This window comes from Ahaetulla prasina, chromosome 13 (genome assembly GCF_028640845.1).
Source record: "Ahaetulla prasina isolate Xishuangbanna chromosome 13, ASM2864084v1, whole genome shotgun sequence".
In the NCBI taxonomy this organism is placed as follows: Eukaryota; Metazoa; Chordata; class Lepidosauria; order Squamata; family Colubridae; genus Ahaetulla; species Ahaetulla prasina.
Window position 1 is genome coordinate 15,172,012 of NC_080551.1, and position 20,884 is coordinate 15,192,895.

Here is a 20,884-nt window from a genome sequence, read left to right on the forward strand (position 1 = left end):
CCATCCGATGTAGCTTGGTCAGGATGGATAAACCACACTTAAACAAACCAAAGCTTCTCAGGGAGCAGGCAGGGGGAAGAAGCCAGCCAAGCCACCCAAACCGAGCAGCGCGATCGCAAGCGCTACACCGGAGGAGCAGAGAAGGCGGTGGGGGGGGGGGCGTTCCTCCACTCCTGCCTGGGATTCCCCCTCCCCCCGAAATTGCACGTTCCGCCTCCTGCCTCCTCCTCCTCTCCCTCACCGGCTTTTTTTTTTTCCTTCCCTCCTCTCCATCGGGCGCCAGCAGAGATGCCCGGCGTGCCAGGAGGCGTCACTGGGAGGAGCCGAATCAAGAGCGCTCCGGTAATCCTATAAATAAGCGGGACTGGTGGCCGGGCAGGGGAAAAGCCGGGCACCGGAGCGCTGCAGGAGAGCCTTGGGGGTTGGGGGGCAGCAGGAGCGCCGCTCGCTCGCTCGCTCATTCGCGATCCGAGTCACCCAGTGGGCAGTTTCGAGGCTCGCAGCCGGACCCTCCACTCCAACCCATCTCTCCCCGCGGGAGGAAAGGAAGGAGGTAAGGAAAGGCAGCTTGCTTGCCCGGGGTCAGCGTGGTGCGCCGCTGGCTTTGCGCTCGTGGGTCCGCGCGGATATCGTAGGTAAGAGGCGCCGGCATGCCCACCCGCTCCACATCGCCACCAGGGGGCGCCGTTGCCGCTGGATTGGCCGCAGCGGCTCTTTAGCTTGCTTACTTCGGAGCAGCCACCCCCGTTGCAACGCTTACTCCGAAGCAAGCCCCCCCTCTTCCTCTCGCCTGCCCCGGCCGAAGGCAGAGGGAGGCATTGAGGGTTTTGCGTGCGCGCCTCTTGCGAAGTTGAATTTGCGATGGTCAAAGGCAGCTGTCCTGCTCCGGGGTGCTCCAAAGCTCCCCTGCTCCCCGCCATCCCCAAAAGCGGGGCAAGGAGTTGAGAAGCGGCGGAGGCGGCTGCCGGGCCAGGTAAGCGCCACAGTCCGTCGCGCCTTTAAGAGAGCGGGCAGAAAGTAGCCCGAAGACTTGGAGAAGAAGCGCTTGCACGGGGCAGGTGTGATGGCTCAGTTGGTTCCGGAGCGGCCGCACGAGGTTCGCAGCTCGGCCGCCAGAAGCGCGTTTCTCTTCTCTCCTCGCCTCTCGCCGGACTTGGCGGATCGTCTCCAGGTGAGTAGCTGACCCGGCTCCGATGTCCTCCTTTGCCCACTAAGCCAGCCTGCCTGGCAAACGTTGGCGGGCCCGCGGCTTTCCGCTTCTCTCTCTCTCTCTCTCTCACTCACCCGCAGCTGCCTGCATCCCACCGTGCGGACCAAACCTGGTTCCGGGACAAACCAGGACACGACCACAGCCTCACCGCCGTGGTGGGTCTGAGAGCATGCTCTGTGCTTGGAAGGATGGACGCCTCTCCGTCGTCACTCAAACAAGCCGGAAAGGTAAGCCCAGCTGCGCCAAGCTCCAGTCTATTATGAACGTATATATTTGTGTGTGTGTGTGTTAAAGTGGTCGAGCCGAGCTCCTGGGAGGGTTTTTCAGGCAGCAGTTCGAAGAAGGGAGTTGCCTTTTTCTCGCGCTGCCCTTTTCCCAGTCGGGCTTACGGATCTGGGGATTTCCTGGTGGTCTCCTTTCCATCTCCTCTCTGAACGATTCCGCTCGCCCCTTGCTTGGCTTCCGAGTGTCAACAAGCTGGAGCCGGGTCTAACTCGGGAGGAATCCCCAAGGCAGACGAGCGGCGCCGTTGAAAGGAGAAGAGGGGGGCGGGAATGTCAGTCCAGAAGAGCAAGTTCTCCTTCCTTAAAACAGTTCTCCCCCAGTCCCAGCCTGCCTGATTCATTGACTTTCAAAGCAGTGCTTTAGTAGGGATAAATAAACCGACCTGTGGTTCGACTCCGTGCACGTGTCGGGGCTTGGCAGAAAAGGAGATGCTGAGGTTGTGGAATTTGTGCCCAGGCACGTGCCAGCTTGGATTTCATCCATTCATTTTTGGGCGCTGGGGAAATCAAGTTTTGCCCTCCCTCCCACCCGCTTAAGATTCTCTAGTAACCCCCCCTGGTTGACATGGAAGGGGAGGGGGCATTTAAATGCCCAGTCCACCTCCCCTGGAAAATCGTTAGGGGTGGTTTGGGAGAACCAGAGAATAGCACCTCTGAGATCCACCAGGAATTTGGAAAGTGTCTCTGTGCATGTTTTATTTGATTGGTTATATTCTCCAAGGTTTCAAACTTCAGTTAGTTTGTATTTGATGTTTATAAAGCTGATCCTAACTCTCAGCCTTTAAGAAGAGCTGCTTGATGTTTTTAATGTGAATGCAAAGGCCAAGCTTGTTTGGCACACGATACCGGCCAAACCATTTTTAATCTGGGCCATGGTTCAGATGCCATCGTGAGTTCTTGCGAGTGCCACATTATAAACCGGGAACAAATGCAGATGGCTTTATCCTAAGCCCCAAGTTTAATCTTGTCCTGTTGAAGCTTTACTGCTTTACTTTCACATAAGAGCAAAAAAGGGCTTTCAAATCACAAGTGGTTGGCACAACTCTTCACTTCTGGCTGGAAAGCAGGCTGTCTACATTATGATTTAATGTACTGTACAAAATTAGCCAGAAGCAAGGAGAAAGAAATACTCCGGACACAATTTATTCCTTGGTGGTAGCATCTAGGCAACCCTGGCTGAGCAGACAAACCTTGATCAGGCTGGGAATGGGAGATCGCTAAAAAAATCTCTTAAGTGCTTTAGGCTAGCCTAGAAAATGGAAGAAGAAACAGAAATAGCAGCACATCACTTCTATAGTGTTGCCAAGACAATCGCCAGGATGTGTTTATAAAATCACCGGGAGTTGAACTCCGCTTGAAGGTGATTTGTCTTCATATGATATAATTGGATTATTTTTTTTGTTTATATCACCACATAGTAATTCCTTTAGGAATGTAGAGTCTTTGTGCCAAGTCAGCATTAATCTTGTATTGCAGATGGGGAAGCTGAAATTGCAAATGAATGACTTGGTTATTATGACTCTCTGTCAAAATGTGCAACAGTAGCAGCAACACAATTCGAATGGTGACATTCTGAACTGCAGCCAGGTGCTTTTAGTCTTTGTCCCAGCTTTCTCCAATCCTAGTAACTTCCAGATGTGTGCCTTCAACCTCCAGAATTTTCAGCTAAGTTGGCTGGGGAATTTTGGGAGATGATCCACTCATCTGGAGTGCCCCAAACTTGGGTTTGGTTGCCTTGTACTATGTCTGATACAGTTCTGATCCAGTTCTACAGAGGAATGATTGAGTCTGTCATCTGCACCTCTGTAACTGTCTGGTTTGGTTCTGCAACCCAACAAGGCAGACACAGACTTCAGAGGATAATTAGAACTGCAGAAAAAACAATGGCTACCAACCTGCCTTCCGTTGAGGACCTGTATACTGCACGAGTCAAAAAGAGGGCTGTGAAAATATTTACAGACCTCTCGCATCCTGGACATAAACTGTTTCAACTCCTACCCTCAAAACGATGCTATAGAGCACTGCACACCAGAACAACTAGATACAAGGACAGTTTTTTCCCCAAATGCCATCGCTCTGCTAAACAAATAATTCCCTCAACACTGTCAAATTATTCACTAAGTCTGTACTACTATTAATCTTCTAATCATTCCCATCACCCATCTCCTCCCACTTATGACTGTATGACTGTTAACTTTGTTGGTTGTATCCTCACGATTCATATTGATATTGTTTCCTGATTGCTTTTTTGTACCCTATGACTTATCATTAAGTGTTGTACCTTAGAATTCTTGATGAATGTATCTTTTCTTTTATGTACACTGAGAGCATATGCACCAAGACAAATTCCTTGTGTATCCAATCACATTTGGCCAATAAAGAATTCTATTCTATTCTGTTTATCTATTCAGGGGACAAAAATATGATACTTTGGCTTCCCTTCTAGGGATTGTGATCTTTGCAGTTGATCTGAAGAGCCCCTCATTCTTCAAGTCCCCTTGAAAGATGGTGTGGAACTCTTTGCGCATGAATTCTGAGCCTTGTCCACATTCTACCATTTGTCTTTGCAGGAAAGTGTTGAAGGAGCTAAACTGAAAAGCTGGGCCAAAATGTTCCTGGGTGTGGCCAAGGAAGCATACTGGAAGTCTGTGGCAAAAAGACTTCTGGTTTGGACACATGCTTGACTGCTTGACTGTCGCAACTCTAAAAGGTTTTGGAGGAGCTGTGACCTTGTTTGGATTCTTGGTGCCATGTCTGCTCAGATGATGGTTGTAGAGCCATTTTGAAAACTCAGCTTCTTGTAGATGAAAGTAAGAAGCTCTGGGAATTCCATGCCATGAAGCAGCTGTGGCAGTTGGAGATTCTTCAGCCCAGAAAGTAATCCTGGAGTCAAGACTTCTTCTTAAGAACTTTCTGTGTAGCAAATTCATCCTGCATCTACAGTAAGGTAAGTTACAGGGCGATCATTTTTATGCAGGGCTTTCTTAAATTTGTAGGTTGCTTAAATCAAAATTAGTCTTGCTAGTTTTTAAACATAAACATGGGGGTCAAACTACACATTACTTTAAGGCTAAGTAATTTTAACTTAATCTACCGTATTGTGCAATTTTAGCCGTAGCTTAGCCTCTTTGAATGTGTTCTTGAAATGTTGTGTATAGATGTGTTATTGTTTTTTTTTGTTGACTAAGAATAAAGTCTGTAACTTTATTCTTATTCTTAAAATGTGTAACTTTTAGAACATAGATTGTTTATATGTAGTTGGAACCAGGACTGTGCTAATTCTGTTTCTGAAATTGTCCAATTCCTGTCCAATTTTTACAAGAGCTGTGTAAAGCTTTGACTCAGAGTCAGTTTGGAGGTATTTCAGTTAAATCAACCCTTCAAATAAAATTATGGATTTAGTGTGTCAAAGGGAACAGAATGCTTTTGAATCAAAATACATTTCTTTTCTGGCTTAGATCAAATCCATTCGGTTTGGATCACAAATCTGACCTGAATTATAAATGCAAATCGGTTTGATGGATGAAATCAGTGCGATGACTTGTACTGGATCAAAGCTGATTAGCACACCCTGGTTTTACTCTTGGTTGTTGTTGTTTTTTATTATTATTGAGCAGCCTTTTAGTTTTAATTTAGTTTTCCTTTGGATAATCTGGTCAGGCTCTTTTTCCCTGACAGCCCTAAAAAGCTTGGTTTTGAATAGCTTGAGAGGAAACTACCTCAAACTATGCTGTTGTCTTTGGAGTTTGATCAAGTAGGCCACAAATGGCTAGATTCACACGACATGCTGAGCTTTCAAAAACAAAACAAAAAACCATGGTTTACAGACCTTAATAGCTGAGATTCACGCATCACCCTAAGCCAACTGACCAACCGCATAGTGGCTTGGTACAATAAAACAGTTCATCGCACCTTTCCTCTTTGATTATTGCTGGCTGCAAAACAATTGCTTGGTAGAATCTCTGGCTCTTGAAAGCCACGCTGGTTCAATCCAGTGGATGCTTTCTTTTATTCACAGTGATTGACCAAATGTCTTTGACTGACTCACAAGCCAAGTGTGGCTGTCGGAGGAGGCACCTGCTTATGTTCCTTAGCAACAAGTATACCCATCTTTGGATCCCACGGGTCACATATAGTTGTTATGACAATTGCGCTATAGATAGCTTTATCCTCTTTGGGCTTCTGTGTCAGCTTCAGGTCTATGTAGACGCAACTTCGGTATCTTCCTTCGGTTAAATCATTATCCCGCGTTCATTTATCTAAAAATCTTAGGATTGCCAGCACACCTCGACAAGTAAATGGGATCTCTTCCCTGCCTTGTTTTAGTGGTAGAAAAGAACTTAAGAGTTGGATAAAGAATTAAAAAATCCATACCCCAAAAGGGGGGTTTACAGTCTAGAAAAAGAAATAATAAAAGGAAAAGTAGAGAGTGATTAAGGAAAGAACTGGAGACCAGTTTTATTTTGTGCCAGAGAATGAATTGGTTGTGTCAGATAACCAATAGCTCCTATTACTCGGTCTCTACTCAGCATCATGGGAGTTGTAGTCCAGAGTATCTGGAAGGCATCAAATTAGGAAATATAGGTTCTTCTCAGGATATCCAGATCTAACAATGTAAAGCAGTCATGTTGGTTAACGTCTGTCTGTCACTCAGCACCTTCTGTGTTCAGAGTTTGTAGGTGTTAACAGCAAATTCTTTGACTGGGGAAGTCTTGAAAAACTGTAGCGCCACCATGGACAGCTCCTGGCCCCTTTCTTAACCGTTGCATTGCTGAGAGCAAATCCCAGATTTTTATTGCACTCCGTGTCTTCTTCATGCAATGATTCACTATTTCTTGTTCTCTCCGAGATGGGGGCAGCGAAGCTCTTATTTTCATTGTACTTCTTACTTCGGCTAGTAAGGTGTGAATTAAACGGTCCCTTCACAAGCCCCAAGTCTTTATAATTCGGCCTTGCAGATTCATACCGAGCTGTCTCTATCTCACTGCTCCGTTTTGATCCATTTCTTCCCACTTGGGAGAGATCATTGAAGTGGGTTGGATAGATGGTTTTGGCCATTGTAGAACTGGCGAAACCGGTGCTTAGATCCAGGCTGGGTTCATTTGTCGTTGTAAAGTTGCCTGCTGCATCTCCTTTTTAAAGAGTTACTTTACAGATTAACAGACTTGGAAGGGACCTTGCAGGTCGTCTAGTCCAACCCCCACCCAAGCAGAAGACCCTTCTCCATTTCTGACAGATGTCAGTCCAATCTCTTCTTGAAGCTTCCAGGGATGAAGCTCCCACAACTTCCGAAGGCAACTTCTGTTCCATTGATTGATTGTTCTCAGTGTCAGAAAATTTCTCCTTATTTTCAGGTTGAATCTCTCATTGATCAGTTTCCATCCATTGTTCCTTGTCTGGCCTTCGGATGCTTTGGAAAATAGCTTGACTCCTTCCTCTCTGTGGCAGCCCCTCAAATATTGGCTATCCTGTCTCCCCTCTTCTCTTCACTAGACTACCCACTTTTTTGCAAGATCAGAAAAAAGTCCATAAGGATTTTGAGGCTGAAAGCCATGTACATATGATTGTTTATTTCGGGAACTGGCTAACTTTGAAGAGAAAGATGATTTGAAAGCTCATTATTAAAATTAACTTGAGATTAAGCTGGAAGTTGGACTATGTATACTATATAAGAAAAGAGCCCTGGTGGTGCAGTGATTAGAATCCAGTATTTCAGGCAAACTCTGCCCACTGTCAGGAGTTCAATTCTGACTGGTTCAAGGTTGATTCAGCCTTCTACCTTCAGAGGTTGGTAAAATGAGGACCCAGATTGTTGGGGTAAATATGCTGATTCTGTAAGCCATTTAGAGAGGGCTGTAAAGCACTATATAAGTCTAATTCAGGGGTGAAATACTCCTGGTTCAGACCGGATCGCCTGATCCAGTAGAAATGGTGGCAGGTGGTTTGGAGAACCCATAGCAAAAATCCCTGCCCCCCCCACTACCCCGCCCATGCCCACCCAATCACTCAGTCACCGGCTTCCCCACTTCCCGCTTCTTTTAAAAAATGCTTTTAAAAGGTAAAAAAAGAGGCTCTGACGATCACAGCCGAGTCGCACGATCATCAGAGCCTTTTTTTTTACTTTTAAAAGCATTTTTAACAACCTATTTGGCTGAAAGAGTCAGACGATCCCAGCTGAGCTGCGTGATTGTCAGAGCCTTTTTTTTACTTTTAAAAGCATTTTTTACAACCTGTTCAGCCGAATAGGTTGTAAAAAATGCTTTTAAAAATAAAAAAAAGATTGCGCGCCACAGCTGATCACCCTCCCATTCTACTTACCCCATGCCTCCTTTTGGTGTGCACTGCGCAATTTGGTGCATGGCGTGCAATGTGCATGTGCGCGCGCAGCGCGCATGCGCAGCCAGCAAACCAGTAGTAAACTGGGTCAGATTTCACCACTGGTCTAAATGCTACTGCTATAAACTCTGAGATCTTTTCCAATTCTATAACTCTTGGAATGATCATACTTTTTTTCTGTTTGATCTGTTAACTGTTATATCTGCAGCATACTTTCAGCCCTGATATAAATTTATAAATCCTAATTTGTATGACTGTCACTGGGTGTTGTGCCCTGTGATTCTTGATGAGTGTATCTTGTATTTTTATATAAACTGAGAGCAAATACACCAAAGACAAATTCCTTGTGTGTCCTATCACATTTGGCCGCTCCTATTCTATTCTATTCTATTCTATTCTATTCTATTCTATTCTATTCTATTCTATTCTATTCTATTCTATTCCTATTCCTATTCCTATTCCTATTCCTATTCCTATTCCTATTCCTATTCCTATTCCTATTCTAGAATTTCTGTTCTATTCATGCCTATATGTTACTTTACACCTATGCGTTAAAGAAACTAAATACCTGAAGTGGTTAAATAGTTGAAAAGTGTAATAAATGAAACCACATTATTGTTATTTATCTGCATATTTCTAAAAAGTTTCTAAAGCAGTGTTCCATCTGCCTAAAACCAACCAAACGGTTACACATCTGGCATCCAATATTATGGAGGTCGGAGTCTCATAGATGTTGTTTGTCACACCTTTGTCTTACTCCAGACTTACTCCGGGATGTTGTGAACCTCCTCGGAAAGTGAGATAGTTTTCATTAAAGAAGATGCATTGCCCTTCCCAAGGAAGGATATAACATGGTTGACCATAGCAACAAAAGTCTTAAAACCCGTGAAGACGTTCACTTTGGAGTCAGCGCTTCCGGTGGCTGGAGCAATGGTGTTTCTTTCTGCTCTCGTATCAAGGTAAATTATTCAGCTTTATCTTTTGTCTCTCTAAATCAGTTTTTGCTAACTCAAGAGACCGCCCGGAGACAAGGTGCTGTGCCTCCCAGCTAACATATTGCACGATATCCTTCCTCGCCCAAAACGGGATTGATGGATGTTAAAATTCAAGATACTTGGAAGTTAGATTAGGCCAAGCAACGCTGAGCCTTATCTCCCTATTCAGGTGATAACATTCAACACTCTCTGATATTCTTTATCAAGTTTTTAACTTTCTTTAAAAATAAGGAATAACTTCTTTTTGATAAAGTTAGAAAGTCAGGGCAGCCTCTTGTTTTTTAGCTCTCGCTAGCTAATATTTGGCTTAAGAATTGTTCTTGGAAAGAATTAGAGGGAGTCTTTGGGTCTCTTCCTTTCTTAGATTAAAGTGAAGAACTGTTTGATCTCATGCAGGTCAAGCGTCTGCAATAGATAAGTGGCTACATTGGCTTAGAAGCCAACTTCATCTTTTGATAACAGTTAAATCAGTTCTCTTGTCATCTATATCTCTCAGTACAGTTCTGTTAAATGGACTGATCAGAGTTGAGAGAGAGGGCATTAAAAATGTAAAACCAAGCCTGTTAAAACTTGCTGTCCACGTTTCCCAAGAACCTTACTACAAGGAGGAAATGATGCACATCCCTCTCTAGCTCAATGTTTCTCCATCTCAGGAACTTCTAAGTTGTATGAACGTCAACTCCCAGGATTCCCCCACGTTGAAATCCATATAACTGAAAGGTCCTGAGGTTGAGAAACACTGTCTAGCTGTTATTAGATTCCAATGGTACCCTTTGGCATGACCACTAATCAAACAGAATTTGTATAGTTGCCTATTGCCCATTTCTGTTCAATGTCTTCTGACTACCATCTGCTGTTCAGGCTCAGTAAACTTCCTTTAGAGCAGCAGTCACTGACTGGTAGTCGTGAGAAAATGTTGGTGGTCCGCAGAAAAATAATTTGCATTTTTTTTATTGCACTAAATCAGGGGTCCTCAAACTACAGCCCCTGGGCCGGATATATGCAATGAATGTTGCTGCAGAGAATCACCCCCTTGGGGGTCTTTTTGTGCGGGTTGGAGTGGGGCAGAAATTCTGACTTGGGGTCTGCTTCAGCCTCCTGGTGCGAGGCTTTGGGTGAAGGCTGAAGGGAAGTGCCGTTGGTGGCGAAGAGCCAGAGGGCCTTGTTCCAGTGGAACTGCATCATGGCCTAGAACTGGCTGACCATCTCAGCCCGCTGAGCCTCCAGGTGCTGGTACCTGGCCTTGCACTCTCGCAAGCCTTCCTTCTGCCTGGAAAACCTATGCTTGTAGTCCTCAGTGAGGTGCTTCTGCTGAGCTTCCTTCTCGGTCAGATCCAATTTGAACTGAACCAGCTGTTTTGCCAACACTTTCTCATGGTGGCTGCTTAGCTCCAACAACTGCTTCCTGTTGGGGCTGTAAGGAGTCCGGGGCCGGCAGGCGAGGAGTGGTTGGGAGGGGAGGGGTGAGTAGAGACCGGCGAGGCGCCCCTCGATGTGAGTGACATCAAGTTGACACTCACCCAGTCACATGACCACCTTGCCACGCCCACCCAGCCGGTCATTAGGCAGATCATATTAGTGGTCCGTGGGATTTTAAATTCTGAATTTAGTGGTCCCTGAGGTCCGAAAGGTTGGTGATCCCTGCTTTAGAGAACCAGACCTGCTTATTTCTTTGCCTGGTACTCCTTTTTCTGTTCTGGACTTTAAAATTCTTCCAATCTAGACATCTTCAGTTTCTACAAAGCCTGGATTAGCTTTGCCATTATGTACACCAAAAACAGTTTCCTGAGGCAAATAGTTTTGAGAAAAAGCTGCTGATTAATTTACTGTAATTGTTTTATTGCTAGAAGATTAGGAAAGTTTCTGCTGAGTTTTGTACCTAGACAGAGGGTGTTTGAGGAGGAAATTCACAGTAGTTTCTGGTTCCTGATCAACATTGACATATGGTCATTCACATTTGGTCCCTAATATTTGGATTCCCAAAATTCCCAAGGAGCCCACCAGCCCAAGAAATATTTTGTCTGGTGATAGCTTCTAAAGAACTTGGCTACCTCAGCCTTTTATCTTGTTTCTTCTGTAGACAAAACTTGTGCCTTCTGTCTGAATTTCTTCCTTTTGTTCTCTTGACAAAAGGAAGGTGGCATGTTAAAGGATATAAGTGCAGCTGTTTAAAAGAGGTACTTAGCTGAAATGGAATTTGAAAAAAATGACCTTAAAGAAAGATGAATAGTTATAGTGCCTGTAGATTGTCCTCCTTCTCCTCCTGCCCCTCTCCCTCCTCCTCCTCTCCCTCCTCCTCCTCCTCCTCCTCCTCCTTGTCCTCCTCCTCCTCCACCACTACCACTTTGGGTGTGAAGGGAGATTCTGGTTCTGGTTCTTGCTTTTCTGGATTCTGGGTTAATGTTTTTAAATAAAATTTAAAATGGGCAAAGAGCAGTGGTGGCATTCAATTTTTTTTACTACTGATTCTGTGGGCGTGCCTTGGTGGGGGTGGCAGGGAAAGGATACTGCAAAATCCCCATTCCTTCCCCACTTCTGGGGGAAGGATCTTGCAAAATCTCCATTCCCACCCCACTCCTGGGGGAAGGATATTGCAAAATCTCCATTCCCTCCCCACTCCTGGGGGAAGGATATTGCAAAATCTCCATTCCCACCCCACTTCTAGGGGAAGGATACTGCAAAATCCCTATTCCCTCCCCACTCCTGGGGGAAGGATATTGCAAAATCTCCATTCCCACCCCACTCCAGGGGAAGGATACTGCAAAATCCCCATTCCCTCCCCACTCCTGGGGGAAGGATATTGCAAAATCCCCATTCCCACCCCACTCCTGGGGAAGGATATTGCAAAATCCCCATTCCCTCCCCACTCCTGGGACCAGCCAGAGGTGGTATTTGCAGGTTCTCCAAACTACTCAAAATTTCCGCTACTGGTTCTCCAGAACCTGCTAGATTTCACCCCTGCCAAAGAGTGACCTTGTAGAAAAGATCTAAAGGCAGCACAACTGATTTCCTTTTTTCCTGCCCTGTCCACTTTTTCCCAGGAGTACCCATTATAGTTTTGAAGTGTTGAATCATTCTGGATCTGATGAACGAAGTGACCAGTTGGTGAAATCATCACCTACTCCATGTTTCCAGCTGAAAGACAAGTTCATACTGCTATCCTGCCCTGAAAGCCGGATCAGCCAAATGAAAATTAATGGTATGTTTTTTTTATTTTTTGTTTTTTGTTTTTAAAAATCCCTTTCTTACACTCTTCTTTGGAGAATGAGACACCATGTACCACCGAGTTTCTTCCACCAGTTTAGTCTAGTTTGATGAAAAGAAGGACCAGGGATGACATGATAGCAGTCTTCCAATATCTCAGGGGTTGCCACAAAGAAGAGGGAGTCAGGATATTCTCCAAAGCACCTGAGGGCAGGACAAGAAGCAATGGGTGGAAACCAATCCAGGAGAGAAGCAACTTAGAACTAAGGAGAAATTTCCTGACAGTGAGAACAATTAATCAGTGGAACAACTTGCCTCCAGAAGTCATGAATGCTCCAACACTGGAAATTTTAAAGATGATGTTGGATAACCGTTTGTCTGAAGTGGTGTAGGGTTTCCTACTTAAGCAGGGGGTTGGACTAGAAGGCATCCAAGGTCCCTTCCAACTCTGTTATTCTATTTCTATTCTAACGCTTTAGTTTAGGAGGTTCACTCCTTTTGCTAGACAAGTAAGAAACAGAATAGAAGTAGAATAGAAGTAAAGTGCTTTTACTAATGGTAACACAGAAAGCTTTATTTGGCATTTGATACCTTTCCACTTTCTTGACAATCCTGGAAAACATTGGTTGTTGCGTGGTCAAGTCTTCTAGTGAACAATTACGGTGAATTTATTTTGTCCTGGCAACTGACTTCTCATTTTCATGCATTGTGCCTTCTGGCGTTGAACGATCTTCCTGAGGCTTTTTCCGAATAGTCTTTTCAAAGGGTTAGGGTTCTAGCATTGACAATTAAATGGAGCTGATTCAAGATCTGTTATTTTCCGTATGATCCTGTTTTTTCCCCCCTCTGGAAGGAAAAACGAAAAAGTGGGAGAGATAAAGAGAGGGTTGAGTATCATCAAGGCAGTTTCTTAAATACTTTAAATGAGGTCATGACTCCTCATCCAGAAGTATCCATAGCAGACAAGACATGGGGAAGATAATAATTAGATCTCGGTGGCTGGTTTTGAATTGGGTTAATTAATAATAGGGGACTGTGTTTTTTGGGGGGGGGTTTAGCAAGGAAGCCCACTTTATCTTTCTATGGGAGGAGATAGTAGATGTCATAGACATGAGAGCAGAGGTTGAACTTTTGTCATGAAATATATTTAATTCAAGGAGAAATAGAAGATTCCTAACTAGGGGTTGAATCAATGCCAGTTTTTCAGCTACAGTTTTCCTGTCTTTTGGAGGGCAGATGAAAGTGAGACATATTTGTCCAGATACGGCTTGTGGTTTCTTATCTCCTTCTTCGTTACAACATCTTTCAAGGGAGTAATTGTTTGAGTTTATACATGCGTGCCCAGGGATGTGGTCCTCCTAGGTTTGTTTAATTGTACAGTAGTAGCCAAGATTGTGGCAACCTTTTGGGAAAAGTGTATTTTTGAGGTTTGATGGCTAATAACACCACTTTTTTTGGGAGTTTCAAGATAATCATATTCCACTGCTGGAATGTCCTGGGAATAGTCCAGACCTTCACCCAATTAAAAATCTATGGAGCTGATTAAAGAAACTGGTTAGTCAGAAGCGACCCAGCAACAAACCCAGTTAATAGAAGCAATCATTCAATCTTGGTTTCACATGATAACAGTTGTAGAACTAAAAGACTTGGTTCACCCCATGGAAAGATGTTGTCAGGCTAAGATACTGCAAAATCTCCATTCCCATCCCATTCCAGCAGAAGGATACTGCAAAATCCCCACTCCTGGGGGAAGGAGATTGCAAAATCTCCATTCCCATCCCACTCTGGGGCTAGCCAGAGGTGGTATTTGACGGTTCTCCAAACTATTCAAAATTTCCGCTGCCGGTTCTCTGAACTGCTCCAAATTTCCCCTACCAGTTCTCCAGAACCTGTCAGAACCTGCTGGATTTCACCCCTGGGCCAAAGGCCAAGGAATTTATCCAACCCGATCAATTTTATTATGCTATGCGCTGTGTCCTTGTCAGCTTTCCAAGCACTTAAATCATCATATTGGTTTAAGCATTGCCTCAATATGGATTCCTTTCCCCCCATCCCCACCAAATGATGGCCTAGCATCATGGCTTCCAATCCAGTTAAACTGTATACAAAGTCGTACTGATTTATGATCCTAAGGAACGTAGTATTATATCTGAAAATTATGTTGCATTCCACAGATAATTGATAAACTGATCATGTCAGTTTAGCTCTTCCTCTGCTTGCATAGCTGAAAAGATTTGTGGTCTGGGGTAGGTTTGGGCAGGGGGGGCTAAGAAATGGGATCACGTCAATTTCTCCTAAAGCCAAATCTTTGAGATCCCTTCTGGGCTTTCAAATATGAGAAGATTTGGGTCATTTCCAAAGTGTTAACTTATATATAGCTTGATAACGCAATAAATAACTATTGTGCTCTCCAACAATATGTGTTGAGGACTATTCCATAAAACCTTCGGTTGTGGTCAAATTTGGCACTCCACCTACCATACAGGATAATGCTGAAGGAATCTATCCAAAATGTTTTCAGAATGTCTTTTGGGCTCATGGCCCAAAAATTCTATCTCTTTTTGCACGGGAGTGCGGGGATACCAAAGCACATACTGTACATACTAGCAGGAGAGAGCATTAGACAGTGAAAATTAAACCTTCGCCTAAAGAAATCAGTGACATGGGGTTTAGCAGGTGTTTGCAGGTGTTCAATATGGTTGCCTTGTAGGGCCCTTGACTGGTCTCTGTGCTGTTGCTAACTCAAGGGGGAAAACTCCCAGAGTTAATATGGACTGGATAGGATAGGACAGTGATGGTGAACCTATGGCATGTAGAGCCATTTCTCCGGGCACGCGAACCGTCGCACATTGCTCTTTTGAGTTCCGGCGCACTGGCCAGCTGGTCTTCACATGCACAGGAGTGCCAAAAACCAGAAGACCAGGTGGCTGGTGCGCATGCATGCATTGGGCAACTGCTCTTCCGGTTTCCAGCACACGCATGCACCCCGGCCAGCTGGTCTTCATGTGCGCATGTGCGCCAGAAACCAGAAGCCTAGGTGGGCAGTGCACATGAAGGCTCTGGAAACCAGAAGATCATCTTCCCGCTGCATGTATGTGCACCAGGCGACTGCTCTTCCAGTTTCTGGCACGCACACGCTCCCGTTTCAGCACTCGGTGCCGAAAAGGTTCGCCAACACTGGGATAGGATGTAGGATGTAGGATAGGATAGAAAGTAGGATAGAATAGAATGGAATATAGGATAAGATAGGATAGAATGGATAGGATAATAGGATAGGATAGAATGTAAGATAGAGCCGAGGTGGTGCAGTAGTTAGAGTGCAGTACTGCAGGCTACTTCAGCTGACTGCTAGCTGCAGTTCAGCAGTTCAAATCTCACCAGGCTCAAGGTTGACTCAGCCTTCCATCCTTCCGAGGTGGGTAAAATGAGGACCCAGATTGTTGGGGGGCAAAAGGCTGGCTCTGTAAACCGCTTAGAGAGGGCTGTAAAAGCACTATGAAGCAGTATATAAGTCAAAGTGCTATTACTATTGCTAGGATACCGTAGGATAGGATGGGATAGGATAGGATAGGATAAAATGTAGAATAGAATAGAATATAGGATAGAATGTAGGATAAGATCAGATAGAATGCAGAATAGAATGCAGGACAGGACAGGACAGGACAGGACAGGACGTTTTGTAACATTGCATAGAGTCACCGAACCTTAGTACAACTCATCTGTTGCATTGTGCTCTCTTTTCTGGGAGGAGGGTCCTTAATGTGTGTGAAATCTTGAGAACGATTGTTAGGATGCCATGAGATCCTTCGCAGTGTTTTAACCCAGCTTTTTAACAACGAGATCTTTACAAGAAGAATCAGGACACTTGCACCAGTTTAGCTGTCAGAGAACCAACTTAAAAAAGAACTAAACTGCAGTACAACACGATTCCAGAGCTGTCGGCTGATTTAAGTTGGCTCCCCGAACTTCGCGCGTCCTCTTGACACGATGGCTAACCTTGGTAGACACGTTGTGAACATGGTTCTGCGAAACCGAAGATGGGTGTTTGAACTTGCCAGATTCCTGCATGTATTTCTCAGGCCCAAACATGTGGTGTCTCCTACTCGTAGCTTGGGAGATCGCTCCCTGTGGGTGTTGCCATACAGAGGCAATTAAATGCTTACTCATTTTCCCATCTGACAGCTGATGAAGGGCTGGCATGGTTGCCGAACCCACACCGCATAATGCATTTTATATATAGACTTTGACACAGCCTTGTCAGTTAAAGCAGGAGTCACTGCTGTTTGCTCTGGGGAATGTTGGCAAATCCTATCAAATGGGCTTGTTGACTAGGAGAACTGCTGTATTGTCCTTGATTCATGCATCTGATAAGCTACACTTGCAGCCTTCTCTACGAGCTGAGGTCATGTCTCCGTTCAGTAGGGCAACCTGAGAATGCATTCTTGTGTTGGCACACAGTTTCAAGTCTGAACTTCCCGCAGGGAAGATGCTACAGGAGACGCTTGCTTGTCAAGATTCTATGGTGCACTAATATCTTTCTCCTGTTGACACTATTCCATGCAGCAGTGAAGGCTAAACTTTTCCGGACCGAGTGCCTAAAGTGCGCCCAAATCCCCAAAATGCAATGTGCGTGCAGCCCCCTGCATGTTCTCCACCCTCCTGCGCTTGCATGCATGCCGTCCCTGCACACACACACACCCCTTCGAAGACCAGCTGGTCAGGGGGAGGTGCGCGCGCATGCGCAGCAGAGCTGAACTGGGGCAACGGCTCGCGTGCCATCAGAGAGGGTGCTGCATGCCATCTCTGGCACGTGTGCCATAGATTCGCCATCATGGCCATATAGAATAGAATAGCATTTCCCATAGTTATAGAATAGAATAGAATAGAATAGAATTTTTTATTGGCCAAGTGTGATTGGACACACAAGGAATTTGTCTTGTTGCATATGCTCTCAGTGTACATAAAAGAAAAGATACCTTCATCAAGGTACAACATTTACAACACAATTGATGGTCAATATATCAATATAAATCATAAGGATTGCCAGCAACAAAGTTACAGTCATACAGTCATAAGTGGAAAGAGATTGGTGATGGGAACTATGAGAAGATTAATAGTAGTGCAGATTCAGTAAATAGTTTGACAGTGTTGAGGGAATTATTTGTTTAGCAGAGTGATGGCCTTCGGGGAAAAAACTGTTCTTGTGTCTAGTTGTTCTGGTGTGCAGTGCTCTATAGCGTCGTTTTGAGGGTAGGAGTTGAAACAGTTTATGTCCAGGATGTGAGGGATCTGTAAATATTTTCATGGCCCTCTTCTTGATTCGTGCAGTATACAGGTCCTCAATGGAAGGCAGGTTGGTAGCAATTATTTTTTCTGCAGTTCTAATTATCCTCTGAAGTCTGTGTCTTTCTTGTTGGGTTGCAGAACCGAACCAGACAGTTATAGAGGTGCAAATGACAGACTCAATAATTCCTCTGTAGAACTGGATCAGCAGCTCCTTGGGCAGTTTGAGCTTACTGAGTTGGCGCAGAAAGAATATTCTTTGTTGTCCTTTTTTGATGATATTTTTGATGTTAGCTGTCCATTTTAGATCTTGCGATATGATAGAACCTAGAAATTTAAAGGTTTCTACTGTTGATACTGTGTTGTCTAGTATTGTGAGAGGTGGAAGTATGGAAGGGTTTGCCAACTTGGCTTTTGACATGCAACAACTGTCTTGATTTGCTTTTGACTTTAAATATGTGGGCGGAACCATCCTTCTGTGGAAGAAGGTCCCAACATTCTTGAGCTCTCTACCTGCTTACTTATCAGAACTAAGAGGGGGAAAAAAACCCTTTGGATTTCTGCAGCCTGAATAAACTCTACCACGTGGCTTCTTGAAAGCCTGGGTGTAGTCCTCAAGGCTCCCAGAAGTTGCCACCAAAATGTAATGTGTAAGTTGTCACACTGGGATTGTCTGAAGTAGTGCCACCCAACCCAGAACCAAAGAGAGAAGGTCCCTCGGCACCAGGAAGGACAGAAACCCACTCTTGTCTTGCTTGGGTTGAGCTGTGGTCTATGGTTCTCCATCCAGGCCCTCACGGCCTCCAGGCACTGGGATAGGATATCCATGGCATCATTCAGACAACCTGGGGTAGAGATCTAAAACTAAGTCTCATCAGTTTTCAAACTAATTCACCTGCCCGGAAGACGAAATAGGATGTTTTATCTGTTAATTACCCTAAGAAACTTAATTTAACTTAAAATTAAAACTAAATAAAATTCTATTTCTGTTCTGGCATCTGGTATATCACTCAAGGGCTGGATTCACCTAACATGCTATAACCAAAATCCAAGTTAACCCAAAGACAATGGCTGCACTTGCATAACAAAGGAACCCCATGAGGGCTTCATGTAACGACCTCATTCCTAGAACATTTTGCAAACAAGGTTGGGTTCTACAACAAGTTGAATCATGAGTTACTGTCGTGTCCCACTCCTCCGCTGACGGCCGGGTCAGGGAAATCTGAATCAGGTGTGCCTCTGCAGCTCTGCCAAAGTCCTAGCAAAGCCCTCAGGGCAGGCAGGAGACCAGAAAGTGACTTCAGCAAGATATGTTTAGACTTTGCCTGACTCAGAGACTGCCAGAAAGCAGATCCTTTATATAGGCCATGGGGTGTGGCTCCATGACTCAGCACTTATCCAGGCCTGCCCCTCCCTTCCTTCTGTTGCCTCCGTCTATCAAGTCTTCTGACGCGAGGGTCACTCCAGTCTGCAGCTGTTGGCAATTGACCTCCCTCAGGCTCACATGCTGTGAAGGAGGGGTCGGGGTCTAGTTGCTCCGTTTGCCTGGGCATGGAGCCAGAGCTGGGGGCTGGAGATACTTCCTCCTCTTCAGCCTGTCTGGGCATGGAGCCAGGGCTGGGGCCGGGAGGCATACTAGGACATTCCTCCGTGTTTGGAAGCAGATAAGAAGGCCCCGGCTGTGGTGAGATCGGATGAGACACAACAGTTACTCAGCTCCGTTTTGGCTTAGAGTAGCATGTTAGGCAAACCCAACCAAAATGGGTTTTGCCAAAGGACAAAGTGTGTCCTTTGGCGGGACATTTTGTGCATTGACTGAATTCCCATCCAGGTTGGCTAATACTTGTTTGGATGCTGTGGAAATTATAGCCCAATGTATCTGGAGGGCCCCAGATAGAAAAAGTAGATTACGTCTGCTTTATGGAAAAAATAATAATTCCAGTTGTTCTAGAAAAGTGGGCAGAATACCGAGGTATTGATTTTATGTCCAAGACTGCTTTTATAACCTTTTCAAATTATATTTTGCATTAACTGGACGCTTACGAAACTCTGTGCTCGGGCTTGATAAATTGACACTTGCAGCCTGAAACTTAAATGTAGAATGTGTAACTCCGTAGCATCAGAGTGTGTTAATGTAATCCAACTGGCAGTTGGAACAGAGGGGGAGGAGGAGTAGAATGTCCCAGCCCGCAGCATCCATTGGTATTCATCTGGCTAGCATCCTGTCAGTGTGTGAAAGAGTTGAGGGGTGTTTGGAAACTCAAACAGTATTTGCTGTGTGAGCAAGAAGGAGACAGGAAGGAGGCTGGGCGTGGCTTAGCTCAACTGTTCTGTAGTAAAGCTGCTTGTGGCTGTGAAAGTAAAACTGAAATTGAAACTCCTCTCCTCTGCTTGTGTTTTGCATTTGGAAAAGATTTCTTTTCAGGTGGGGAGGAGGAGTAGAACTCCTTAGCATTAGAGCGTGTTAATCATAATATAGGAAATACTAATGCTCTGATGGTCATTTCGAAAAATCCTTTCTTAGTGAGTACTTAGAAGCCAAGAGGAACATACATGGCAAATTTCAAGTTTGTAGGCTTTATGGTTTTAGAGATTTTGTGTTTACAGTGTGAGTGGTTTTCGCTTTTATATATATATATATAGATAGATAGATAGATTTGCATGTTTAAACTATGCACGTTATTATCATAGCCTTTGGCTATTACACTGTTGTTTATTTGTATTTATCTGGTATCAGAATCTTCCAGGCTGCTTGCTTTGGAGCCATTCCTGAAAATGAAGCATCAAACAGGTCTAGCTGTGTTGTCCTCCTATACTTCTCCCTCAAGGATAGGTGCAAAGCAAAGGCTTACTTCCCACACATGTAGCAATAGCTATAGCTATAGCTATAGCCATGGTGTGGCTCAGGCTGTAAGAAGCCTGTTATTAAACACAGCTGCTTGCAATTACTGCAGGCTCGAGTCCCACCAGGCCCAAGGTTGACTCAGACTTCCATCCTTTATAAGGTAGGTAAAATGAGGACCCAGATTGTTGGGGGGGGGCAATAAGTTGACTTTGTATATAAATATACAAATAGGATGAAACTATTGCCTTACACAATGTAAGCCGCCCTGAGTCTTCGGAGAAGGGCGGGATATAAATGTAAATAAATAAAAAAAAGCATTTAGACTTATATACTGCTTCACAGTGCTTGACAGCCCTCCTTAAGCAGTTTACAGAGTCAACATGTTGCCCCCAACAATCTGGGTCCTCATTTTACCCATCTCGGAAGGATGGAAGGCTGAGTCAACCTTGAGCCTAGTGCCTCCCTTTAATGCTAACGCAGGGAATAAGCCAGTGGTGAAATCTAAATTTTTTTACTACCTGTTCTGTGGGCCTGGCTTGGTGGGCGTGGCATGGATTCGTGGGCATGGCAGGGGAAGGATACTGCAAAATCTCCATTCCCACCCGACTCTGGGGCCAGTCAGAGGTGGCATTTGCCGGTTCTCCGAACTACTCAAAATTTCCGCTACCGGTTCTCCAGAACCTGTCAGAACCTGCTGGATTTCACCCCTGGAATAAGTCGAGAAAAT

The 20,884-nt window shown here is 44.8% G+C and overlaps 1 protein-coding gene across 2 annotated transcripts in view; it reads left to right on the top strand.

The window, feature by feature from the left end:
- The first annotated feature begins 251 nt into the window (after positions 1–251).
- The window catches only part of CEMIP (cell migration inducing hyaluronidase 1), a 179,317-nt gene continuing 158,684 nt past the window's right edge, over positions 252–20,884 (top strand). The window contains exons 1-5 of one of the 2 annotated variants that reach the window (XM_058155769.1): positions 307–1,171; positions 1,291–1,437; positions 4,065–4,441; positions 8,593–8,789; positions 11,867–12,024. The gene's annotated coding sequence lies outside the window, so the exon portion shown is untranslated. Of the gene's footprint in view, positions 1,172–1,290; positions 1,438–4,064; positions 4,442–8,592; positions 8,790–11,866; positions 12,025–20,884 lie in introns of both variants that reach the window. The other variant, XM_058155770.1, reaches the window with a different exon arrangement.